The sequence below is a fragment of the Eschrichtius robustus genome, chromosome 18, assembly GCF_028021215.1.
Source record: "Eschrichtius robustus isolate mEscRob2 chromosome 18, mEscRob2.pri, whole genome shotgun sequence".
In the NCBI taxonomy this organism is placed as follows: Eukaryota; Metazoa; Chordata; class Mammalia; order Artiodactyla; family Eschrichtiidae; genus Eschrichtius; species Eschrichtius robustus.
The window spans coordinates 6,110,378-6,125,471 of record NC_090841.1 but is presented as its reverse complement, the minus strand read 5'-3'; the positions used below and the strand labels follow the sequence as shown (position 1 = coordinate 6,125,471).

The following is a 15,094-nucleotide window of genomic DNA, read 5'->3' as shown; positions in this document are numbered from 1 at the left end:
TCCACAGCGCTCTATTTACTGAGTAAAATATTTTATTGAAAGGATTTACAGTGTTTTTTAGTTTTCATATTTTGAGGTGGGATAATTAAATTTCTTGAAGAAAAATTTTCATCAAATTTGAGGGTTTTAATCATTTCATTTGCAGAATTTAACTTCAGAACATGAAAATTTGCCTTTATTGTCAAATATACATCATTACCAAACTATCCTAACACATTTTAGAGAACTGGGAGGTTGAAACTGCCTCAAAACTGAGTCAACAAGTTTCAAATTTAATGTCTTTAAACCACTTCTACCAGGATAAAGGTCAAAACTGCCTTTATTCCAAAATTAATCACTTCCTTCTTTATAAGCACTTAAGACATTTCCCCAATAATATGGTACCATGTATTTAAGTAACAGTGAAGACGAGAAAAGCACTTAAACACAAGGCAAACACACGAGAGGACTCAAGATATAAGAAAAACATAATAGAGGCTCCAATGTCTGCTAAGTATTCATGTAACTTGTTATATTAAAAAACATTTTACTACGAGATTACACGAAAAAAATTTCCTCCCAGTTGTACAATGCCACCTTTTATCTAGTCAAGTGGCACGGTACCTTTGCCTGTAAGAATGGCTAGCACGTTATAAGACTGCAATTCAATTTCACAAATGGTCTATATTTTGTCCATGTGGAAAAAATGAACATCCTAAATACTTTTCTGAAATTGTGACCTACATGCTTAATTAAGTATAATGAAGATTCAACATATTGATATTTGAATTCAACTTCCAAAAGGGTCGACCAAAGAGATAATTTAGTATGTTCATACTTCAGCCCACATTTTCTGTATACATATAAGCTAAGTTTAAAATACACTAAATCATGATGCAAAAATTTAATCACCTGAAGTATTTTAGAACTGATCATTAAAATGGAAAAATATTTCCATAGAAGGCATAAAATAAAAAGATGGACTAATTACTGTACAATCCAAAAACAACTTCCCTATTTGATATGAATGACATTTTAAACTGCTAGGTTAGAGTTCAAAATATTAGATTTGGAAAATAGCAAGTCAAGAGGCTAACCTAATTTTAAACTCTAAAACAAATGATATTTTACTAGTTACGTTCCAGCTAAAATTAAATGCAAAGTAATAAAATATAGAAAAAATGTTAACCTGCGCTTAACTACAATATACTAGAGGTACAGAGAACCTCTTTTACTGCCGTATCTAAGACATAAAATTCTGAAGAAAAAAAAGAGAAAAAAAAAGTCCTCTTCTGTCACTTATGTGTCTATTTTAAAACCTTCCAAATTTAAAACACTGGCATCTTCTTTAAAAGTACGGCCAATTCCTTAATTTCTGGAGTAGAAAATAAGCCAACGCATTTTATTGACGTAGTAATCCCTAGTTATAAAAGAACAAATGGTTACCAAGAGGATCACTTCAGAGCTAAATCAGTGTGTACTAGTTAATGCTGAATCTGTTTTAGAAGATGAAAGTCAAGATAAAATCAATCAGATAACTTGGTAAAAGAGTTCAAAACGCCTAGGAGAGGGCTTCCCTGGTGGCGCAGTGGTTGAGAATCTGCCTGCCAATGCAGGGGACACGGGTTCGAGCCCTGGTCTGGGAAGATCCCACATGCCGCAGAGCAACTGGGCCCGTGAGCCACAATTACTGAGCCTGCGCTTCTGGAGCCTGTGCTCCGCAACAAGGGAGGCCGCGATAGTGAGAGGCCCGCGCACCGCGATGAAGAGTGGCCCCCACTCGCCGCAACTAGAGAAAGCCCTCGCACAGAAATGAAGACCCAACACAGCAATAAATAAATTTAAAAAAAAAAAAAAAAAAAAAAAAAAAACGCCTAGGAGAGATGGAGACTTCAGGATTACAAGATTACTAAGAGACAGCAAATTTAGACAAAGAAATTAATCTAATCTAATCCCGAGAAACAACTATCACCCCGTTTCCATTTCATTTATACCTTACATTTACCATGAATAAGAGACTTTTGATTTCAAAGCTGAGTTTCTCTAAATCAAATCTATTTTAAATTAGTCTGAAAGACTATTTTTAAGGGATCCTATAAAGGAGAAAAAGGAGGAGAAAACCTATTCTACCTCCCCCAAATAAATTATATATAAAATGCCATTATAACAAATTATAAAGGTCCTTCAAATTTATTATGATAGAAGTTATTAAAATTAACTATGAAAATGTATACACTAAACTGCAACTTTTAGGGATTCAACAACCACAGATGCAAAAAACCTACCAGCAATGAATTTTAATTAAGAAGTGAAAAGAAGGGCCTAAACTCCTTCCTCCGTTTTTTTTCCTGATTTAAGATGGCAAGGCATTTCCCTTGACTGGGTGGTTAGAGAGTCTGTTTTATTTCAGATGAGTTTATTTGAGATGAGAGAAAAGGTTAAAGGATTTAAATGGCAGAAAAAAGAATTACATAGTAGGTATAACACAAAAACCAAAATCTAGGAATAAGAGAGTAGAGCTACTATTATTAACAGTTAATATAAATTCCTCTAACCAGATTAGAGAACTATCAAAAATACTTAAATAGTGAGAAATTATAATAATGAGAATACTTTCTCATGATAAAATTAGTTAAAATAAGAACTATAATACAAAGATGCATTCTTAAAACCACTTTAATACAACTGGTTTGTAACATATATAAGGGTTTTATAAAGCAACAAAATAGCAATAGGCACACACCTTTAACATGTTAAAAAGAATACTTTTTTAGAGATAGATAAGGCAAAACTGGTAACTAAAACCAGTATCACATTAAAATGAAATCTCTGTTCATCAGAAAATAAACGATTGGGACTTCCCTGCTGTCACAGTGGTTAAGAATCTGCCTGCCAATGCAGGGGACACAGGTTCGAGCCCTGGTCCGGGAAGATCCCACATGCCACAGTGCAACTAAGCCCGTGCGCCACAACTACTGAGTCTGCGCTCTAGAGCCCGCGAGTCACAACTACTGAGCCTGTGCTCTAGAGTCCACGAGCCACAACTACTTAAGCCTGCACGCCTAGAGCCCGTGCTCCACTGCGAGAAGCCACCGCAACGAGAAGCCCGCGCACCGCAAGAGTAGCCCCTGCTCACCGCAACTAGAGAAAGCCCGCGCGCAGCAAAGAAGACCCAACACAGCCAAAAATAAATTAATTAAGTTTTTAAAAAAAGAAAAAGAAAATAAACAATTTATTTTAGCTTTAGGAGGTGAAGGTTATATCTAGAAAGAAGAGTCAAGGACTTAGGTTATATAAATTTGTCTAACTTCAACAACACTAAAGAGAATGCAATAAATGAGAAAAGGAATAGTGAAAAAGAACATCAAAGTTTTATTACTCCAACCTTATGAATTAGATAATCCCCATCATAACTCTCTAAATATGTTCCTATAATATTAAATTTGTGGGTTTTCTAACATACATATAATTATATTTCTATTCATAATTTCTAATTTCTATTCATACTTTATTTATTTAATTTATTTTTATTTGTTTATTTTTGGCTGCGTTGGGTCTTTGTTGCTGTGTGCAGGCTTTCTCTAGTTGCGGCGAGCGGGGGCTACTCTTCGTTGCAGTGTGCGGGCTTCTCATTGTGGTGGCTTCTCTTGTTGCAGAGCACGGTCTCTAGGCGTGCAGGCTTCAGTACTTGTGGCTCGCAAGCTCTAAAGCGCAGGCTCAGTAGTTGTGGCGCACGGGCTTAGCTGCTCCGCAGCAATGTGGGATCTTCCCGGACCAGGGCTCGAACCCGTGTCCCCTGCATTGGCAGGCAGATTCTTAACCACTGTGCCACCAGGGAAGCCCTCTATTCATACTTTAAGTCCTAATTTTCATTCATATCTTAAACAGCTCTAAATGTACATTTGGGAAAAAAATCAATGTTTATGTCAAATAGCAGACATTCACTCTGTGAGAAGTTATCAATAAAAATAGAGTTTCAGGTTCTCACACACTTAAATTTACACCGCAGCTTTCACAACCAAAAGAACCAAGTGCATTTTATTTAGTGAGTTCTTCAAACCGACATCATCTCCCAACATTTGGATATGATTCCTATCTGTACCCTCCAGACAGAAACATACTAAGTCAAGAGTCCTGGACTTTAGCTTAAAAAGCACTGTTGTAATATCATTATATTTTAAATGAAATAATAAATTAATGTTTCAATTCAGACATCCCAACCAACCAAAATGATAGAGTGTTTCCTATTTTACCAATGACTGATAAAGGTTTTTTTTTTTTTTTTTACAAATGAAGTAATTTTCTGATGAGGTTTCTAGCTCAAGATTAATACAACTTTATGCTTTTCTACTATCACATTATTTCATGGAAACTGTTACTTTTAAAGTCTAATTCAGAATTTAACACTCTGCTGGACTCCACTACAATCAAGAGTACTTATTAAGAACACAATAAATTAGTCCCATAAATTAAGGGACTAATTTAATAAACAGTGAAACAAAATTAAAAGTTCAGCCATTAATTTTTAATTAGGTAGAATGACAGGAAGAGGTTTATACTGAATAAAAACACAAAACATTATGTAATATTTCATTGCAAATATGCCAAAAGGTCTGTAAGAAAAAGAAAGTTGTCTTAAGGTGATGTGATGAATGACTGAGGAATCACTGCTATTCCTGAATATTGGTCAGGCTTTTTAAAATCACACAGTAACCTCATAAAACCATAAAATACCCTCCTTAGTAAAGCTCCTTGTAATGAGCTCAACTTGCTTTACCTCTTAATAGCTTCGTAAGCTGCTATCAGTAATCTTTCTACTCTCTGAATGAAACATGAATGACCTGGTAAATTTTTCTGAACAGCTTTATCTAGATATAATTGACATATAATAAATTGTACACATTTAAATGTAAGCTTTGATAACTCTTGACATAGGTAGGCCACCATGAAACCACTACCCATATCAAGAAAATGACTACCTTCATCATGCCCAAAAGTTTCCACAAGCCTGAATGAAATCCCTCCCTCCTGTTCCTCTCTGCTCCACTGCTTGGGACTCCAGGCAACAACCGATAAGCTTTTTGTCACTATAGGCTAGTCTGTATTTTCTAGAATTTAATATAAATGAATCTTACATACATATGTAGGTGCTGAGTTTTTTACTAGCTTCTTTCACTTTGCATCATTAAGATTCATCCTTCTTATGCTTTCTTTGGGTTTAATTTGTTCTTCTTTTTCTAGTTTCTTAAGATAGAAGCTGAGATCACTGATTTGGGAACTTTTCTCCTTTTCTAATACAGGCATTTAGTGCTACAGATTTCCATCTGATTACTGATTTAGCGGCATCCCACAACTGTTGGCATGTTTCATTTTCATTCAGTTCAAAATACTTTCAAGTCTCCCTTTCTAATCCCTCTTTGACACATGAGTAAGTCAGAAGTGTGTTATTCAGTCTCTGAAGACTTGAGGATTCTCCGAAGATCTGTTACCGGTTTCTAATTTAATTCTCTTGTGGTCGGAGAACACATTTGTATGACTTGTACCCTTTTAAATTTATTGAGACTTCTTTCAAGACCCGGAATTGGTCTGTCTTGGTGACCAATTTCTATGTGAACTTGAAAAGAGTATTCATGTGGTTGCTGTGGGGCACAGGGCTCTACGAGTAAACTACCAGAGCTGCTCAGGCCTCCCATCTCCTTACTGATTTTCTTCCTCTTCTATTATTGAGAGAGGAGTACTGAAATCCGTATCACCGTCTATTTCTCCTTGCAATTCTACTAGCTTTTGTCTCATATATTTTAACTCTGTTTTTAGGTGCATAAACATTTAAAAATGGCGTATCTATGCTCCTAACGAACTGTTCCCTTTACCTTTATCAAATGACCTTCTGTATTCCTGGTAGTATTCTCTGCTCTGAAATCTACTTTTTCTGACATGAATATAGCTATGCCAGCTTTCTTTTGACTGGTGCATGGTATAACTTTTAATCTATTTTCGTGTTTATGTTTAAAGCAGGTTTCTCATCAGCTTCATATAGTTAGAGTTTGCTCTTTTTCTTTAATCCAATTTGAAAATCTCTGCCTTTTTATTAGGATGGCCAGAGGACTTATATTTAATGTGATTACTGATAAGTTCAGGTTTAAATCTATCTACCATGTTGTTACTTGTTTTCCATTTCTTCCACCTGTTCTTTGGTCTCCTTTTCTGTTTTCTGCCTTCTCTAGGATTAAATGATTTTTAAAATTTTCATTTTACCTCCTCTCTTGGCTTGTTAGCTATAACTCTCTCTGTTCTGTTACTGTAGTGATTATCTTAGGTTTTACAGTACATATATTTAACTTATCACTGACTATCTTAGTCTGCTAGAGCCATAATAAAATACCACACACTGAGTGGCTTAAACCAGCAGTCCCCAACCTTTTTGGCACCAGGGACCGGTAACGTGGAAAACAATTTTTCCAGACGGGGGGAGGCAGGGGGATGATTCAGGCGGTAATGTGACCAATGGGTAGCGGCAGATGAAGCTTCGCTCACTTGCCCGCCGCTCACCTCCTGCTGTGAGGCCCAGTACCTAACAGGCCGCAGACCAATACCATCCCGCAGCCCAGGGGTTGGGGACCCCTGGCTTAAACAATGGAAACATATTTTCTCACAGTTCTAGAAGGTGAGAGCCCAAGATCAAGGAGCCAAGAGGGTTGGTTTCTCCTGAGGCCTCTCTCCTTGGCTTGCAGAAAGCCATCCTCTCACTGTGTCCTCACAGCAACAGGCCTTTTCTCTGTGTTTGTGTGCAACCCTGGTATTTCTTCATCTTCTTCTAAGGACACCAATCATATTGGATTAGGGTCCATCCTTACAACCACATTTAGCCTTAATTAAATCTTTAAAAGCTCACTTCCATATACAGTCATATATATATTTTTTTAAATGAATTTGGGGAAGACACAATTCAGTCCATAACACCAACTACCACTGAATTTTAAACTACTTCAGATATAGTGTAACAAGCTCACAATATTATACTTCCATTTCTCCCCTCCCAGACTTAGTGCTATTATCATCATATATTTTATTTCTACATATGCTATAAACCCAACAACACACTATTACCGTTTTTGCTTTCAACCGTCAATTATCTTTCAAAGAGACTTACAGAATAAGGGGGAAAGTTTCTTATATTTACTCATGTAGTTACTGTTTCCAGTGTTCTTCATTTCTTTGTATAGATCCATAAGTTATTTTCTTCCTTCTGCCTGAAGTACTTTCTTTAATATCTATTAAGTACACATATACTGCACATGAATCCTTTCAACTCTTGTATGTTTAAAAAGGTGTTTATTTTGCTTTTTTAAAAAAATATAATTTTGAAGTAATTTAAAATTCACAAGTAGTAGTATCCTTCACCATCTTTCCCCAAAGATATCATCTTACATAACTAGAGTATATTTTCAAAACCATAAAATTAACATTGGTGCAATAGGTTTAACTAAACTGCACATTTTATTCAAAATTTCACAAGTCTTTAAATGCACTCAATGGATTACAGTCTTGCATTTTTCCCAAGAACGGAATTCTAAGTTGACATTTTTTTCCTCTTCCTATATTTTAAAGTTATTGTTACACTGTCTTCTGGCTTGTACTGTTTCCAACAAGAAATATGCTATCACTTACATCTTCGTTCCTCAAAAATGAATATTTTTCCCTCTGGCTGTTTATCTGGTGTGCCTTGGTGCAGTATTTTCCCCCCCATGTTTCTTTTGTGCTTGTGTTCATTGAGCTCCTGGATCTGTGGGCTTACAGTTTTCATCCAATTTGGAAAATATTTGCCCACTGTTTCTTAAAATATTTTTTCTGTGTGCCCTTCCCCCACCCTGCTTCAGCGACTAAAAATACGAGTGTGTTAGGCTGCTTCAAGTTATCCCATTTTTCTCTTTCCACCATCAATTTTCAACCGGCTCACTTTTTCTCTATTTTTTGGATAGTTTCTATAACTATGTCTTCAAGTTCACTAATCTTTTCTGATGCAATGTCTAATCTGTCATTAATCCCATCCAATACTTTTCATTTCAGACAAAGTCGTTTTAAATTTTAGAAGTCTGATCTGGATTTTTTAATAGGTCTTCCTTGTCTGTACTAACATGTTTAATCTTTCCCCTAGTTTCCTGAACACATGGAATATTGTTATAATAACTCTTTTGATGTTCTTATATACTATTTATATATTATAATTGATTACATTTTCTTCTCCTTATGGGTCATATTTTCCTACTTCTTTGCATGGCTGGTAATTTTTGATCAAATGCCAAATATTGCCACTTTTATCTTTTTGGGTGCTAGATATACATATATATATGGATGCCTTGTGTTTTCTTTATTTTTAATAAATTTATTTACTTTTTATTTATTTATTCTTGGCTGCGTTGGGTCTTCACTGCTGCACGCAGGCTTTCTCTAGTTGTGGTGAGCGGGGGCTATTCTTTGTTGCAGTGCTCAGGCTTCTCATTGCGGTGGCTTCTCTTGTGGAGCTCGGGCTCTAGGTGTGCAGGCTTCAGTAGTTGTGGCGCACAGGCTTCGTTGCTCCGCAGCATGTGGGATCTTCCTGGACCAGGGCTTGAACCCGTATCCCCTGCCTTGGTAGGCAGATTGTTAACCACTGTGCCACCAGGGAAGTCCTAGATATATTTTTATTGCTATAAATATTCTTGAGCTTTGTTCTCCATTGTCATTAAACTGATTAAAAATTAGTCTGATTCTTTCAGGTCTTGCTTTTAAGCTTTATTAGTTAAGACTAGGGCAGCATTTATTCTAAGGCTAATTTGGTCCCACTACTGAGGCAAAAGACTTCCCATTACCCTACTTAATGCTTCATGAATTATGATGCTTTCCATGTTGGCTTGTGGGCATAGGAACTATTCTTGGCCTTGTGTGAGCTCTGAGAATTATTTCCTGTAATGTTTTCAGGAATCTCTTTTTCCAGTTCAAGTAACATCCTCACTCATAGCCTCTAATCAGTACTCAGCTGAAGATGCAAGGAGAACCTCTGTAAGTGTCCAAAGTTCTATGTATGAGCTCTCTCCTCTCCAGTACTTTTTTTGTGAACTATATCCGGCTTGGCCTCTGTAAACTTCCAGTTTGGTCTCCCTAATTAGATAGATCACTAGGCTCCACCCTAGTTCCCGCTCCAGGCACCAGGCTCAGAAACTACCCCCCGACAGTGAGCTAAGGTAATCATGGGGAGCTCACCTCATTTGTTTCCCATCTATCAGGGATCACTGTCCTTCACTGCCTGATATCTAATGTCTTGAAAACTTGTTTCATATATTTTGGTCAGTTTTTTAGCTGTTTCTGGAGGGAGGGTAAGTCTAATCCCTGTTCTTCCATCTTGGCCAGAAGACAAATTTTGTGGTGATGTTTTCCAAACATAATAAGGTATTCCTAATTTGAGCTTAAGTTATAAACATATAAAATTTAGCCAACTCCTTGTTTTGGCTAGATCAGACACCCACTAGTAAAGAGGTGTTTTGCAACTATTAATTCAAACTATTTATGAGCAAATCAATTACTTCCCTATAAAGCTGGTTTTTCAAGTTTTGTTGTGCTTTCTATACAATCTCTTTCCTAAACAGATAAATTATGTCACAACTATCTTTCTGATAATGCAGTTATCTTTGAAGCATCAAGTCAGCATCAAGTCATGGAGTCTATTCTACATCCTAAATATTTCTCAAATTCAACTACTTCTACTCATGTCATTGTCAGTGCCCTAGTCTAGGCTACCATCATCCCAATGGACCAACTTGACTCCAGTCTTGCACAACTCAAATCCATCTTCTACTTTCAGCCAGGATAAAAGAAAGAGAGAGAAGCAGAAAAAGAAAAGGAGGAGAAAAAGGAGGGGAAAATGGGAAGAAAGAAAGAGAAGGAAAGTTTTATTTAATGACTTAATTGCTGAAATCCAAAGACTGATCAGGTCAAGTCTCCACTGTCCTTGACTGAATTAAATCATTAAAAAAGAGAGAGAGATAAAATGTTGATACTAATCTTAGCCATATCTACTCTTTTCCAGAACGTATGGCTCCAATCGCCCATCCTCACTACTATTCTTCTCTCTTTAGAGTGACAAAGTGGCCTAGTTTTGGACTAATTCAAAAGATCCATGCTCAAGGTAGAGGGATGTATGTATGTCTGTGTGTGTCTGTGTCTTGGCAAGGGCAGAGAGCAGTGAATTATTTGGAAAGGTAGAAGAGAGGATACTGATAATGAAGGAGAAAGGCAGGAATAGGCAAGAATTTTGCCTTGATAAAATTATCTAAAAAGGCATAAAAAGATGAAATGTACAGACATACAGAGCAGCACTATTCAGAGCGATTTTTACTAGTCTTCAGTGTTCATAAACAACACAGAATAAAGAGGAACAGGGTGAGACAGAAAGGAGAAGTCAAAGGGCTAACCAGAACCTCCAAGTTCATATTTCTACATGTTTGTTTTTTTTTTCTTTTGCCTTAATGGGTTGTTATTTCTCCAGATTTCAAGCATATCCAAATACGGTCAATTCAAAATTTATCACAATATACTCAACTTCTGGGCTATTCAGAAACTTAATATTTTAAGACCAGTCAAGTTTCATCTTATAAAAGTTAACATATAACACTACTAAAAAAAAAAACCAAAACAACAACAACAAACAACACTACTACTATTGTGAAATTAGTCTAATATCATAATTTACAAATTTTCTGAAGTGAACTGGCCTTCTGATAAAACAACCCAATAGAGGAAATATGGTTCTCTAAATAAATCAGATTCAAATTGGTGGGGACAGTGAAGGAAAGTTGACTACTACTGCTTACAAGAGATTCACACCATTGTTCTTTTACATATAAGTTCTCCTACTAATAATCTGACTACCTTAAGAGCAAAGTAGCATGTGTATGTCAGAACCTGCCAGATGAAAATCAATTAGTAATAAGCTTTATGTTATGGTAGAGTTAAACAAAAAAATTTCTATGAACTCAGCTTAAAGTCATTCTCTCTATATCAGAGTGTGAAACTGTAGGCACATTAATTTCCAAAGATGCTCATTAGTTCATCTTTCATAAAGTTTGTCAGAAATGAGTAACACTATTCTTGAGAATAGTTTGATACTATGTATCAAAATGAAAAACAAGCATATCCTTTGACCTAGTATTCCTACATCTAGGAATTCAGGCTAAGAAGAAAATCACACAAGTAGAAAAGATCCCATTTAGCACTGTTTTTTAAAATGATTTTTGAAAGTGGTGGGGGGAGGGATAACTAAAATATCTATCAACAGGGATCCGGTTATGTGGATTATGGTATATACAATAGTGTGTAGCTATTAAAAAATCATGTGAATTGATATATTTACCATGAAAAGAGGCCAATACCACTATTGAGAAAAAATAAAGTAAAATTAGGCTACAATACAGCAATTATACTAAATTGCTTTTTGTAAAATGGTGTGCATATGCCTAAGAGAACAGGTTGGGCAGGGAGGGAGGGAGAGGGAGAATGTGTGTACGTGCATGTGCACAGGTGTATAAAAGGATTCTAACTAAAGATGCTCACTGAAGTGCTAAAAGAGATTTTATCTCTAGGTGGTGAGGAAATGGGACATTTTTGCTTCCTCCTTTGTACTTCTCTGTAGTATGTGAATTTTTTTCAATAAGCATATATAACTTTTACAAAAAAGTTTTAAGAAAGTTTGTTAAGATTTGTAAATTATGAAGCCACTTACACTACTCCCTTTTCTTTGCATATCATCATCACTGAATGGAGTGGTATTAAGAATTCACAGAGAATATGCAATATTCAAATTGAGACGAGTAGGACCAATGTATATAAAAAAGCAAAATCTGTATCTGGAGGATAGAAGGCATTTAAAAACAAAAACAGAGGGGCTTCCCTGGTGGCACAGTGGTTAAGAATCCACCTGCCAATGCAGGGGACACGGGTTCAAGCCCTGGTCCAGGAAGATCCCACATGGCACAGAGCAACTAAGCCCATGCGCCACAACTACTGAGCCTGCGCTCTAGAGCCCACGAGCCACAGCTACTGAAGCCCGTGCACCTAGAGCCCGTGCTCATCAACAAGAGAAGCCACGGCAAGGAGAAGCCCGCACACCGCAACGAAGAGTAGCCCCCGCTCGCCGCAACCAGAGAAAGCCCGTGCACAGCAACGAAGACCCAACGCAGCCAAAAATAAAATAAATAAAATAAATAAATTTAAAAAAAAAACAGATGAAATGCCTTGCTCTTCCATTAAAAGTTACTTACATGTCAAAGTTCTCCAATAACAGTAATCATTAACCATCACAGAGGTATTCTCAATAGTCTACCTAGTTAATTCTTAATATTACTCTTCCTATTTATGTGTCAATTATTGGGTTGGCCAAAAAATTCGTTCGGGTTTTTCCATAAGATGTTAAGGAAAAACCCAAAACGAATTTTTTGGCCAACCCAGTATCTCAGTAAAGTTGGGAAAAATATTACTCTCCCTAAAAGAAGCAAAAATATCCATTTAGGTCAGTTAATGAGTAGTCCAGGAGACAGCAAGACCATCACCACATGCCAGAGAGACAATAGTTACTTTACACAGCTATAACTATCTTGTATACCTATGTATATCTTCTATCCATAACTATATATCAGTAAAATCTATTTGTCACATTGCATAGTAATAGAGATTTACTTGGAGGCATTCTCTCTAACCAAGAATCCTGCCACATTTAATCACAAAATTTAACATATATTAAGATTTTTCAAACATTTTTCCATAATGATATTTATGTCATGAAACTATACCAAAGGAAAACTTAAGAAAATGTACAAAACTTAAATTCAGGACTAAATTTGGCCAAATACTCATCTCACCAGATAATCGTTAATCCAGGTTAATTCATTCAACTAGCTGAATAGCTAATAATAAAAGGCAATGTGCTGGGCGCTGTGTTAGGCATTGTGGAGAACAAAATATTTGAAACATAGGCACTACATTCTAGAAGTTCACAGGCTGACATTTCACAGGTACAGAATGTACCCTGAACCCAATTCCCCACTCCCAAGAGCTCAGAACATCCATGTATCAAAAAAAAATATTAACTACCTATAGTGTGCCATTCACTGCTAGCCTGTAAGTTATACACACATTAATTACAGCAATGTGAAGTGCTACGGAAAAGTGAACAAATGCTTAAAGCTGTCTAATTAGGTCATAAAAGACCATATGCTTGAATCGAATCCTAAAAGACAAGTTTGCTGAGTCAAGGCAGAGAGAAGGGCACCGCAAGCAGAGAGGATGTTCAAAGGCAGAGGCAGCAAGAGTTTGCTGCTCTTCACGGTGCTGCAAATCGTTCAGCAGGTCTGCAGCAGTAACCTGAGAGATCAAGAGGCACCTGGGATGCCTTTCTAAGAGACCTGGGTTGTATTCTAATGACAAAGAACAGATGACGAAGGTGAGAAATCAACCAAGCAGTGGTTTGAATGAAAAGCCCAGAAGCAGGAAACCAGGTAAGAGACGACAATAGTAACAGTCCAGGTAAGAAGTGGAGGTGAGCCTCAACTGTACTCTGGTAACATTAAAAGTGAAGAGAATTTCAAAGTAGTACAATCAACAGATCTTAGTGGCCAAAGAATGTGGCAGATATGGAAGATGGAAGAATGAAGAAGAACTCACAACTGGGTGATATCAATAACCAAGACAGAGAGTGGGCACATAGCTGTGAATAAGTGTGTACAGATGTGTGTGAGTTAAAGAACAGGTTTGAAGGAAAAGATATAGTATTCATTTTATAAATTTATTTTATTTTATTTTTGGCTGCGTTGGTTCTTCGTTGCTGCACGCGGGCTTTTTCTAGTTGCGGCGACAGGGGCTACTCTTTGTTGTGGTGCGTGAGCTTCTCACTGCGGTGGCTTCTCTTGTCGCGGAGCATGGGCTCCGGGCGCACGGGCTCAGTAGTTGTGGCACATGGGCTTAGTTGCTCCGCAGCATGTGGGATCTTCCTGGACCAGGGCTCGAACCCTTGTCCCCTGCATTGGCAGGCGGACTCTCAACCACTGCGCCACCAGGGAAGCCCTAGTATTCATTTTAGATACACTGAGTTTTTAAAGTCTTACGCCATATAGATGAAGATGTTCAGAAGCAGGTGGTGTGTGTATATATATATATATATATCTGGGAGTCAAATATGACTCGGGAGTAGCTGAAGTAATGAAGATAAGTGAGATCACCCAGGGGCACTGGGTGCAGAGAGAGAAGAGTCAAGGACAGAGCCTGGGAGAGTTCCTGAGGGCACGGCAAGGGACACGAGGTCCCTGAAAGAGACTAATAAAGAACAGTCTCGGAGCTAGGAGAACAATAGTTTCAAGGAAAGAGGAATGGACGACAATGTCAAACGCAGTAGAGGTCAAGTAAGAACTGTGACTTTTGGTAGTTAGGTAAGCTTACCAAAAAGAGTCTCAATAGAGTGGTGAAAGCAAAAGGTAAAACGCTGGGAATTAAGGGATGAATGAAAGGTGAAAAAGTAGCAACAAGTAGGAAGCAGTTCTCAAATTGTATCACACAGTTTCCCAAATGTACTGACCACAGAATATTTCCTCATGTAGCACTCCTTGGTACTGGAAGACCAAGCTAGGAAGAAGACATCAATGTCAAGGGAGAGACTGTCTAAAACTGAAAAGGGATAAATAATGAAATAAATTGCTAGAGGGACTAAAGACAGGTTCTGAAGGATATAGTAAAGGAACACCTGTTTGTCTGCAACCAAAGGAAAAATAGTGAGAAAGGGTATAAGTGAAAACGTTGTACATAGTTAGAAAGCCAACATATGAAGCAATTCATTCTCAATGACCTCTTTTTTCCCTCCTCTGAAGAACACAAGTCACTTACTCAAAAGTGACAGAGGGGATGAACAGGTCTGAGGTGAATGGTAAAGGTTTAGAATAGCAGCTGCAGAGAAGAGGAGAAAAGAAGAGGGTCTGGGATGGGCTGTGGGTGAGAATCAGAACTTATACAGTAATACCATTTTAGCTGCCCCACAGTTCTATAACTTTTCAAAGTCCTGAGGAACCCTGAGTAGATGGGACTGAAGTGTCACTCT

At 37.3% G+C, this 15,094-nt stretch overlaps 1 protein-coding gene across 13 annotated transcripts in view; it reads right to left on the bottom strand.

Moving 5' to 3' along the window:
• PAN3 (poly(A) specific ribonuclease subunit PAN3) overlaps nt 1-15,094 on the bottom strand; it is a 118,660-nt gene that overhangs the window by 66,820 nt on the left and 36,746 nt on the right. The gene's annotated exons all lie outside the window — the stretch shown is intronic.